Raw genomic sequence first — 12,476 nt, 5'->3', positions numbered from 1 at the left:
AAAATGCCGAGGCCCGGGCTGTACCCGAGCCATACGGAGCCAGAAGCTTCAGGACCCCTGCCTGAGCGTTCTTGCTTGTCCAGTTGGGGTTTGAGCCATAACAGAAAAGTTTTTCTTGAGTGAACAAATGAGCAAATGACCACACTGTATGCTTCAGTTAGGATAGACTCGCACACACCAGGACGACCAAATTCGCAGCGGCTTAAAACGATAAAAGTTTAGGTTTTGTTCACCTTCTATGTCCACATGGATTGCTGGGGGCTCCACTCCACAGAGCAGCAGCCCAGAAGTGACACCCACTCCCTCTGCTCACACTCCTGGGCCTGGACTAGTCACGTGACCCTACCCAGGTGGACCAGGAAGTTCCACTTTGCACGTGCCCCAAAGGTGGAAGACCAGAGGTCACCAGTGAATGGCACAGATGAAGCCCAGGCTCTAGGAAGCCGGGATCATCAACTTCATTTTCGTGTCGCAGTGAAACTGCAAAAGCTTGCTCAGGGCCAGGTTGAAAATACGGAATTGGATTTGAGTTCATCTTTAATTTTTTCTTGGCTAAAGACCTTTTTCCTTTCTTTCCTTCCTTCCTTTCTTCCTTCCTTCTTTCCTTCCTAATGAAGGTGGATGATGCATGGTGTTAAATTTAGTGGTTTAAAGCAGCCTGGGGGAGTGCCTGGGTGGCTCAGTGGGTTAAAGCCTCTGCCTTCAGCTCAGGTCATGATCCCAGGGTCCTAGGATGGAGCCCAGGACTCTGCTCAGCAGGGAGCCTGCTTTCCCCTCTCTCTCTGTCTGCCTCTCTGCCTACTTGTGATTTCTGTCTGTCAAATAAATAAATAAAATCTTTAAAAAAATTTTTAAAAAATAATAAAAGAAGCCTGGGATCTGGATTGTCTCCAGAACTTGGGCTCCATGGCCTTACCAGAGGTGGGGCCTGGGCAAGTAACAGAACCACCATGTGCCCATCCGCGAGATAGCCAAAGGATGGTAAGGGCAAAGGAAGGAAGTGTCTTCTGGAATAAAACGCTTGGAATCAGGTAGTGCTTATCTGAGTGGGATTGATATTGTCCCGGGGAGGGGGAGATAGAGGTGAAAAGTTGGTCAGGATTTGGGGCAGCTCCTGACACAGCCAGGGAAGAGGTACACCTGTTTCCCATAAGCTGTTCCTTTCTCGGGCCTGCACCCCTGTGAATGTTTGGGCTGCAAGGAACAGAGAAGCCAACACGAGTTGATTTAACCATTCGCTTTAACTCCGGGAAGGAGGTCAGTCCAGCAGCTTGGCGACGTAGTCAAGGACCCAAGGTCTTTGGTTTCTCTGTTTCTGTGCCAGATAGCCCCTATCTTATCTTGCAGCTGTGGGCAAAGCTGTGGGGGCAGTGGGGTTTCCATGGAAGGTGGGGAGAGTGAGCTGGCTTTCTGGTACTCTCCCGGACAGCAGAGAAAGTTCCCTTTGTTGCTGCCCTAGTGAGTATCTCTCTGAGTCTCCTAGGCTCCATCTGACTTTGCCCTGTGAGGGGTCCATGTTCTTGGTGGGAATGCTAGCTGGTTTAAGCAGAGAGGGGAACACGATAAAGGATGTTACGTACCGCACAGAATCATGGCGAGGGCTGGAGAAAAGAGATTGGGGTTAAGCTTCTGGGAAAAATGCCTCAAAGCACATGGCAGACCTGGCCCCAGGAGCTAACCACCACTCTGCCTAAGCTTGTTCTCGCTGGTGCAGCTTCTCCATGGGGACCTCTACCTGCAGCTGCCGTCTCCCAAACCAGCTGCTTTGGCCACTAGTCGCTTCCACGGAACTGAGGCTCATGATCAGATTCAGCTTCATGTGAGGCGTCTGCCCAGCAGAGCCTGCATAATATCCCTTGTTCTAGTTACAAGGGAGGCGGGAGATTTGCATTCTGCTTTCTACTTGGGGGTGCCAGGACTTGCAATGTGATGTTTCATCAAATTCTGATTGGATAGTGATCTGGCAGCTGTGTCACTACAGCCTGCCCATCCTTGACCAAGTACTGGTGGGGCAGAGGTGGTGGGATCCCATAACGAGCTTGGATTTGCCCAGTGGGGCAGGATGTGTATGTGGGGACCAATGTCATAGCTCCGGTTGGGTTTCCTACTCTGCTGTCCCAATGTGTTCATGGTACGCATGGTCTGGGATGCCTCTTAGGGCCTCTGTCCACCCTCCTTTCCCAGCCCCCCAAAACTTCCCAGCCTATCTTGCTGATGGCTTCTAACACAATAACTGAAGCTTAAATGCTCAGCAAGTTTTTATTGAACAAATGAGTGCTAGACAAATCACATAATTTAAAAAAAAAAATCCTCCTGGGCCGGAAGGCATTTTAATAGTGCTTTTTGGACATTCTCCCTCAGAGGTGTGCATATTAGAATCACCCCTGGGCTTTTTGTTTGTTTGTTTTTGTGCCATCCAAGTGTAATGTGCTTTTGGACACTGCTGTGTTCATTCCTTCCCCGATGAGGCTTACTTCCATAGCAAGACATTGCCATTCATGGGAACGTGCGGCATGCCTTGTGTCGGGGGGAAATCTTACTTTATTTGGGGTACAATGGCCTGAATGTGTGGCAGCTTCAGTTCCTCTAAAAACCTCCTCCCAAGTGATGATGTCACTGTGGTTTTATTAATCCCCAACCACACCGAAATTTTCTTAAGAAGTCTCAGATTAAATTTTCTTTTTCTCTTCACTTTTGCCAACAACTTAAAAATATATGGGTAGCTTTTCATCTCTGAGGGGAGCCTTTTATAAAACTGGCTCCCAGAATCCCAGGAAACAGGGAAGAGAGAGGGCATTTGAGGTTCAGGAGCCTCTGGTCTCTTTCCACAATTGAGGGGGGGGATTGTGGGGGTCATTTTGTCCATTAAAGAGCATTTATTGTTTGCTAGAAACGAATTTTATTTCCCTGCCTGAGCAGATAAGGTCATATCCTCCACCTTGATTGGGAATTTGTACTGGGGCATGGCGACAGAATAAAACATGACATTGCACCCATGGTAAATAATAGGTATAATTTACTGAGAGCTTAATCAGTGTAAGGCACTTTTCTACATGCTTCATGTATATTAACCTGGCTAATCCTCCCAACAAACTCTTTATGTCCTTATTTTATTTTATTTTATTTTTTTTTTTAAAGATTTTATTTATTTATTTGACAGAGAGAAATCACAAGTAGATGGAGAGGCAGGCAGAGAGAGAGGGAAGCAGGCTCCCTGCTGAGCAGAGAGCCCGATGTGAGACTCGATCCCAGGACTCTGAGATCATGACCTGAGCTGAAGGCAGCGGCCTAACCCACTGAGCCACCCAGGCGCCCCTTTATGTCCTTATTTTAGATGAGAATACTAAAGCACAGTACACCCAGAGGAAAACATTTGGTGTCTGATGACCTAGAACCCCAATCTCAGGGAATTTCCTGGTTTTCAGTTGTGTGATGACATGGGCATTTGGGACAGTGAAGAACCTTGTTAGTCACAGAGGCCAAAGTCTGTGGTTCCGGGGACAGACAAACCTGGGGTGCAACCCCAGCCCTCCCACTTACTACCTGTGTACACTTGGGGAATTTCACTCTCATCCTGGCCCTTTGATTTCTTTCTCTGAAACAGGGACAGCCATACCTCCTGCATGGGGTTTTGGGGAGGACTTAGTGAGTGAATGAAGAGACAGTACTGAGAGCAGTGCTTGGCACCTGGTAGCTGTCTATCCGATGTGATTTCCTCTTTCTTTCTCACTTCCTCCATCAGCTGGACTGTGTGATTTTGGTACATGGAGGGGCACTCGTAACCTCTGGTCTGCAGAGAATGGCCATGTTTCTGGAGAGAGTGGACAACCTGGGAGAATGGGCAGGCCAATGTTTGCTGATGTTAACGTGACTGTCAGGTGGCCTGGGTAAGCCCATGCAGCCTTGATGCAAGAGGAAGGGATAGCTAGAACCTCCCAGGCTCTTGATTTCACAGCAGCTTGCTGGCCCCGATGAACCAGCTCATGCTCTCTCATGTGACTTAGGTGCCAGGCAGTACTGGGCTCTGGACTCAGGCTTAGGTTCATATCCTGTCTGACTATGGGAGCTCAGGCCAGGTTCTTCATTCCCCCCAGTGTTAATGCGTTGTCTTATGAAGAATATATCCTATGAAGAATTAACTTGGAAGAATATTGGTAGCAACCTTGAAATGCCCTCCATGGTTGCTAGCCCCTTTGCTTTAGAAATAATTATATAGGGACGTGTGGGTGGCTCAGTTGGTTAAGCGCCCAACTCTTGATTTCAGCTCAGGTCGTGATCTCGGGGTCCTGGATTGAGCCCCAGGTAGAGCTCTGCGCTCTGTGGGGAGCCTCCTTGAGGAGTCTCTCCCTCTGCCCCTCCTCCTCCTTTGTTTGTCTGTCTATGAAATAAATAAATAAATGTAAAAGAAACAAACCAACCAAACAATAATATAATGTGAAGAGTTCACCCTGGGGAAGAAGGCACACCTTTCTCTGCATCCCCTAACTTGTGTATTCTAGCTCTTTGTCCTGCGTTCCATTCTACTGTGCTCTCTACAATCAAAAGGCCACCAGTCTAAAGAGAAGACAATGAAATATAAGAATATAAATAGTCACATAGTTTTCAGGGCCCTACACCGAGTCTGGCACAGGGAGGCCTTAGGGAGCTCATGTCCTGCAGGAGAAGCATCTTCTGGACAGCAGCTCCATCAAACCATAGAGGTGAGAGCAGCCGGCTTCCTCTCACCTTGGTGAACCTTGGGAGGGAAGTAGAGACGGGCTGATGAGACTCAGCGTCCTCAGCCAAAGAAGGGCCAAGGCCAGGGCCTGGCGTTGCCACGGAGGCCAAAAAAATGGGGCTTTGGCTTGGGCGGCAGACAACCCCAGACGCCAGTTCCTAGCAGTGTGACCTGGGGCTATTTACTTAATCGAGCCAAGCCTCCGTTTTCTCCTCGCTGGAGTGGGGAGGATGGTAGTACCCACTTCGCGGGGCTGTTGTGAGGGGAGTTGCAACAGTACTCTGCGCCCAGTAAGCACTCCCAGACCTGCTGCTAGGATTACTGCTGTCAGTGCGGTCCGAGCCTCTGCAAAGGCTGGCAGGTCCGGGGCCCCGGGCAGGCGCATGCGCACCCGGCCGGCCAGGTGAGGGGAGTCGGGAGTCGCGCACCTGGCTTTTAACCCTTCGTGGTCACGGACGTGGGCGGAATGGCTGCAGGAGCCCGGACGCCGGGTCGCGAGCACCGCTTGGCCTGACCCCGCGGCGGGGCGCGGCTGCTGGGGAACGGGCCGTGCCGGCTCCATGCCGGGGTCCGCGCTTGCGGCCCTGCGCCCGGGGGAGGGCGGGGGAGCGCCGACGGGAGCGAAGTCTCGCGAGATCGCGCGCGCGGCGGCGGCGGCGGCGGCGGCGGCAGCGGCAGCGGCGGCGGCGGTGGCCGGGGAGGTGAGCTGCGGGCGGCGGTGGTGGCCGTTGGGGGCTGAGGAGTGGGTGAGGGCGACGGAGACGCAGGGTCGGGCGGGGGAGCAGGCCCGGCGAGCGGTCCGCGTCCTGGGGCGCCGGCCCCGGTGTGCCCGGCGACCGCAGCGGAGCCGCCCGCCCTGTCCGCGCTGTCCCGGGACCCGCGCGGGCGAGGCGGGGCGGGGCGGCTGGGCCGGGGCCGCGGGGCCGGCCGGGCCGGTCCGGTCCCCTTCGCGGCCGGGCCCCGCGCTCGGGTGCGACCCCGGGGGCCCGCCTCGGTTCCCGTGGGCGGCGGGGTTGACTCCAGGACGCGGTGCCGCTGGTCGCGGCAACACGGTTTACCGAGTCTTTGCAGTCTGCCGGGCACTTAACTTGCGCCGCTCCTGGGCTGCACCGAGACGTGAGGCGCCCAGCCCAGAGTCACACTGCGGGGAAGCGCTGGGGTGGGGGGTTCAAACCCAGGCGCCCACGCCCGGTCCTTGCCTCGCATCCTTCTCCCCACCCCCACCCGCAGGGTTTTCGGGCTCAAATTCCAGTCCTAGGGTCCCAGTTGGGCTGCAGAAGCTGTGTGGGAGCCCCCCTGGGACTGGGTGCAGCATGCTGTGTGAGTTTCTTAGGGGAGGGTCTTCGACTTTTGTCGTATTCCCAGAAGGGTTCCTGACCCCCCAAATGGACAGGAACTCTCGTTGGGGCTCCGCTTAAGACCAGAAATGGCCTTAGAGCTGCCGGTGTGCGCCAGGGATGGGATGTCAGGCTGAATACAAGTGAGATATTGGAGCCCAGGGCTTGCCTTAAGCAGAGGAAACTTTGAAGTTTGATTTTGGTTAAGCACGTGATGCCACTCTTTGGAAGCGGTGGTGCTCAGCCTTGTCAGAACCAAGGCCCCTCCCCCTTGGCAGCAAACTTTTGTAAAGCCCACCTTACTGAAATTCATCAACAACGGAACCCATGTACACACGCGATTGAGAATCAGTACGATGCTCCAGTTGACACGTAAGGGAGGAATACAGGAAAAACGTATGACAGAAATTGCCCCATCATTTACATCTAGCGCCGGACTGGGTGCTTCCACCTGTTTCTCATGAAAGGTGTTTAGACTGATGAGCAGTGAAACTATCAGCATTTTCAAACAAGAAAAGGAAAGAGCAAAGATAGAGATGGACCCTGGCATGGAGGGGGAGGGGAGCAGAGGGGGAACCCAAGTGTTGGGATAACCTATTTATGAGAATAGAGGAACAGCTTAGATGGAAGTAAGGATGCATGCCAAGGTAAATTACAGAGTCAGTCAACACCTAAATAATAGTAGTATATTATGGAGGCCTCTATGGAGGGGATTTTCCATATTTTCCGTCCACATTGTATGGCACCTTTGTGTCACAAACTTGGAGGTGCTGCTCCCTTGAGCCACAATACTGGATTCCTACCACTGATCACTGATAACGAATAAAAGATGAAAATGTTTGGATTCAGGGTCAATGTCTCATTAGTTCAGATATGCTCGGTATTAACGATGTTGAGTTAACAGTGTGTGAAGTGGGGAAAGAGCCACTAGTTTCAGACCTACAGTATCTCAACTTGTCTCACTTTAGCTGCCTTCTCCTAAATTACTGGGGTTCCCCCATAATTGCTTATAAAAACTTCTCAGTGTTATGTTCTAAAGTGATGCCAGTTTATGGTGATTAATCTGGGTAGACTTCTTTAAAGATTCTCAGAACCAGCATGGATTTTCATTATGTGGGTCTGTTCCATGCATTGTGTGAAATCCAGCATCTTGGTCTCCAAACACTAAATGACAGTCTTGTCCCCCAGTTACTTTTACATCTAAGCATCTCTCTTAGAGGACAGTACCAGGCCCCCAAGATTTACTCTAAACAGCAATCCACTCTCTACCCCAGTATGAGGAAAGGGGGCAGAATCTAACTGACAAACAATTTTTTTTTTTTAAAGATTTTATTTATTTATTTGGCAGACAGAGATCACAAGTAGGCAGAGAGGCAGGCAGAGAGAGAGGAGGAAGCAGGCTCCCTGCTGAGCAGAGAGCCCGATGTGGGGCTCGATCCCAGGACCCTGGGATCATGACCTGAGCTGAAGGCAGAGGCTTTAACCCACTGAGCCACCCAGACGCCCCCAAACAATTTTTGTTGGAAAAAAATTTTTCCCTGTTCTTTCTGAGGTAACTGACATGCCAGAAAGGTAGGCTCTTGGTTCATGACAGTCTCATTGGTTATTCTAGAATCTCAGATGGGAGATAAAGTTAGTACCTATGTCCCTTTGAAAAATTTGCTTCATTGAGATTCTTGTTAGAAATGCTGACGGCTCGGGCGCCTGGGTGGCTCAGTTTGCTGAGTGACTGCCTTCGGCTCAGGTCATGATCCTGGAGTCCCGGGATCCGGTCCCGCGTTGGACTCCCGACTCTGCAGGGAGTCTGCTTCTCTCTCTGACCTTCTCCTCGCTCATACTCACTGTCTCTCTCACTCAAATAAATAAATAAAATATAAAAAAAAAAAAAAGAAAGAAATGCTGACAGTTCAACACCTGAGTGAATAGAAGGTTGGAATGGACTTCGGATGGGACAGTGATAATGTATAGAATATATAGAATAAAAAGGTCTGAATTAAAGTAAGATATAAATTAGTGTAACTATTTATTAAATAGCCTTTTTTTTCTTGCGAGTATCCATATTAGAGAATACGAAGTGTTCGAAGGTGAAAATAAAATGTCCTATAATCACATAGGTCCTCAGTCCTCCTAGTGTGGCATATTAGAAATTGTCTTTTCCTTTAAAACTGTTTATCTTGCCACCAGGAGGAAAATGCTGAGTCAAAAAGTTCTACTCAGACTAATATATGGCTGTAGTGTAACATTGTACATTCCTTCAACTCTTGTTAAATCTGCAAAGCAAATTTATTTTTTTGTTGAATGGATAGGATGCTATGAAGTGTTTATTGTTCATTGCTTGTTACTTTTGAAAGGTGCTGTGGAAACAAACAAGTAAAGACTCTTGTCAAAATAGAACTGTAAGGTATATAAATTTGACTGGAGTTAGATACATTAAATACTTTCGGATTGGAAAATTATCCAGACTGCAAGTAATTAACTTTTATTACTTTGAACAAGTAGTATCATGTTGCAGGGTAAAAAGAGGTCACTCCTTTTTTTTTCTTCACTACTTTTTAAAAAAGTCACTACTTGAAAAATATATATAATTTGTACCAAAGCAAAACAAATAATATGAATTGCAGAGATACTGAGACTTCCAGTTGCCAGGTATGGGGATACATTGTTAAATGGGCCAAAATCCATGCCTTTTTAGATGAAAAGGAGTAACTTATTGTGTACATATCTTTGAGCTTTATAATTAAGCTATTTCATTATTTTAAAGATGCATATCTAAAATGGAATGCTATCTTAAAATTGGCATGTCATCTGATAATCGGCAACTTTTCTTAGCAGTACATGAAATAATTCGTGTGTCCGAGAATTGACGGTGTCTTACATTCAGTGAAAAAGGGGATATGTAGGAATTTCCGCACACTGATTAATGTTTAACACGAAAACATTTATCCAAAGTGTGACCTGCGAAATAAAGGTACACGACATTTCTAGGTACTTCCACCTAGGCTAGAATTCTTGACTTGAAAGATTCCTATAAGAAAACGTAGCCCCACCACCCCCTCCACCAACATGTAAAGCCAATGAAACATCAGTGTTTGTATATAAGAACAGTTTTTTAGAAAGAAACTGGTGTTTTTTCATGGAGAGCAGGTGGTATAGCTAATGGATATGAGGTAAAGTTCATCAGACAGTATAACCCAACAGATATAAGAATATGGGTTTTTTGGGGGGGTTGGTTTTTTTTTCATTCGAAATGCTCATAAGTCCACTCATAATTGAAAGTTTTCTCATATGGGACATCCTTAAATTGAACTTCAACAATTTGTAGCTGTTTCTGTTGTCTTAATAAGAAATATTTTTGAGGCCTCCTGCCTGGCTCAGTCCATAGAATGTGTGACTCTTGACCTTGGGGTCGTGAGTTTGAGCCCCACATTGAGTGTAGAGATTAGTTAAAATCTTTAACTCAAAATTTATTTACTACATGTTCAGTACAGCCTTTTTTTTTTTTTTTTTTTTTTTTAAGATTTATTTGAGAGAGAAGGGAGCGCATGCACAATGCGGGGGACGGGCCGAGGAAGAGGGAGAGAGAGAATCTCAAGCTGACCCCATGCCAAAAGGGAAACCAGCAGGGGGTTTGATCGCAGCACCCTGAGATCATGACCGGAGCCGAAATCCGGAGTCGGAGCCTTCGCTGACTGAGCCACCCAGTGCCCCAAGTACAGCTTTCATTTTGGAGGTTGAGTGGTATCTCTTAGCCAGAAAACCTGTGCAAGGACTTTTTCCATCTGATATTGAGGGCACTTTCTGCAGGAAAGTCAGCCACGTGAAAACGGTTTGCATACCTTCTCCCGCCAGGTGGACTTCAGGTTTTCTTCTCCAAGTGTGGCTCCCCAAGCTAGCGGCTACATCGGCAGCCTCCTGAGGGTTGTTTGAAATGCAGACTCCGGGGCCCAGCCCAGACCCACTGAACTAGGATCTCCATTCTCACAGAGCCCTGTTGCAGGTGACGCGCAGGAACATGTGGGAAGCCCTGGACTGGTTCAGTTGCTCTCAGATTTGAGTGTGCATTGCAGGGATTGCTCCCTCCAACCAGAGTTTCTGGTTCAGTAAGTCTGGGCTGGGGCCTGAGAATTAGCGTTTTCACCAGGTTCTCAGGTGATGCTGCTGCTTCTGGCCTAGGGGCCCCTTCCTGTTCTCTCTTGTAATTCCTTGCCCCTTTAAATAACTCTTTTTATAGATTATTACAGTCATAGGCTTAAGATTGGTTGAAGAAAAAGATTCCATAGTCTTTTATCATGTTGAGTGATGGCCCCGCTACAGACTCATCCGTGAGTCCGCTTCCTGATTCTTTCTGTCCCTCCCCACTGCTCACATATGTGTGCGCTCTCTCTCAAATAAATAAATAAATCTGTAAAAAAATAAATTGTTTGTCAATATCTAATTTCAGAGCAAATTGTCTTTTAATGCTCCTTGGATTTTGACTCTGGCTTACGAGTAGTTCTATTTCTGTGAGTTACACTTACAACACTTTAAAGTTGTTTTTGTGTAGGTAAAATATTCATGTTGAAAAATTAAAACAGCTTATTTTGAAGAGTCTAATTTCCAACTCTGTTTAGTCTAACCTATCCCCTTTCCTCATAAATATCCTCTTTTATTTGTTTCTTTTTTTTTTTTTTTTAAGATTTTATTTATTTATTTGATAGAGCATGAGAGGGAACACAAGCCCAGGGAGAGGGAAAGGGAGAAGCAGGCTGAGCAGGGAGCCGAGTACGGAGTCAGTCCCAGGACTCTGGGATCATGACCTGAGCCAAAGGCAGATGCTTGACCTACTGAGCCACCCAGGCACCCTGTTTGTTTCCTTATAGATGTTCCTTTGTGTAGACACAAGCTGATACCTGTAGAGTATATATACTTCCTTCTTTGTGTAAAAATATAGCACACGATATAAATTATTCTGTCCCTTGCTTTTTGGTTAGTTAATATTCCTTTGGGATATTTCCATATTAGTTTATAGGAAACACTAGTTAACAGCTTCAGAATATTCTGCTGTATGCCCATGCCCTAGTTTATTGAACTAACCCCCATTGATGCACATTTGAATTTTTTCCAATCTCTTAACAGTCACAGACAGTGTCCTGGTAGATATACCTGTACAGATCTCATTTCATAAATATGAGGTGTATCTGTGGGATATCTTTTCACAAGTGGGATCGCTGGGTCATTGAGCAATGCATTTATAATTTTGTTAAATTCTGCCTTTCTTCAGGGTTATGTCATTTGGAACTCCTGCAAGTAATGCATCAGGGTACCTGTTTCTCTATAACCTCTCCAACAGTGTTTTCCAACCTTTAGATTTGTATTATTCTGATAGTGAAAAATGGTAACAGTGTAGTTTTAATATGCATTAGTTTGATATGAAGGAGGCTGAGCATCTTTTCATACGCTTATAGGTGATCCGTGTTTCTATGAACTCTCTGTCCATACCCTTTGTAATTTTTCACTTGGATTGCATTTCTCTTATCAATTGCTAGGAATGTATAAATTGGAGCAATTAATCCTTTAGGATGTGAGTTGCAATTTCCCTCAGTTTGCTATTTGTTTTTAAATTTACTTTCTTGTATTTTGGTACAGAGAAAGCTTAAAAGATTTTTCTTTAGATTTTAGATAGTTAATTTATGTGTCTGGATTTTGAGTCACAGAAAGGCCTCCAAGAATTTGAAATTTGTTCAAGTTCTCCTTCAGTACTTTTGTGGTTTCATTTTTACATTTAAATCTTTGGTATATTTGAGATTTATTCTGGTGTTCAAGGATAGCATATAGATTGCACTTTTCTGTGTAGCTGCCAGTTATCGTTACCATTTGTTTCAGAATGCAATACGCCTTGATTGTTTTCGGAACTTCCAGGTATATTGGGGCATATCTCTGGACTTCCTATTCTATTCCATTAGTCTTTCTAGTCGTACGCCAGTACGCAGTATTGGTTTTACAAAATACTTGACTTTCCCCCGCTGCCCTTCATTTTCCTGGCAACTTTTCCTTGTTTATTTTTCCATGTGAACTTATAATCATTTTGTCTAGTTCCAGAAAAGAGACACTTAAAAAATTGAGATCATGTTAAAATTATAAGCTAATTTTACAGATCGTTGATGTCTTTCTGATATTTTCCTATCCAAGAACATTGTGTATTTTTTTCATTGGTTTGATTCTACTCTTGAGTCCTTTTGGAACATTTCAAAGTTTGTCTTACATAGGTTTTGCCAATTTTTTGTTAAATTTTTTGTACATAGTTTATCTTTTTTGTTGCTTTTGTGAGGTCTTCTCTTTGTCGTCCCTAAGTGGTTTTGATTGTGTGCATGAAGGCTGTTTTTCTGGGTAAGCACAGAAATTGACAGACCCTGAAGTTATAAGTAGTTTTCAACCGACTTTAA

At 46.4% G+C, this 12,476-nt stretch overlaps 1 protein-coding gene across 3 annotated transcripts in view; it reads left to right on the top strand.

Annotated features, from left to right (window-relative positions):
- The first annotated feature begins 5,361 nt into the window (after positions 1 to 5,361).
- MRTFB (myocardin related transcription factor B) overlaps positions 5,362 to 12,476 on the top strand; it is a 188,357-nt gene continuing 181,242 nt past the window's right edge. For all 3 annotated transcript variants that reach the window (XM_059415289.1, XM_059415288.1, XM_059415285.1), the window contains exon 1: positions 5,362 to 5,418. The gene's annotated coding sequence lies outside the window, so the exon portion shown is untranslated. The remainder of the gene's footprint in view (positions 5,419 to 12,476) is intronic.

The sequence above is a fragment of the Mustela nigripes genome, chromosome 11, assembly GCF_022355385.1.
Source record: "Mustela nigripes isolate SB6536 chromosome 11, MUSNIG.SB6536, whole genome shotgun sequence".
NCBI classification, from domain to species: domain Eukaryota; kingdom Metazoa; phylum Chordata; class Mammalia; order Carnivora; family Mustelidae; genus Mustela; species Mustela nigripes.
Note: the sequence above shows the minus strand (reverse complement) of the source record. Positions and strands in the feature narration are given on the sequence as shown.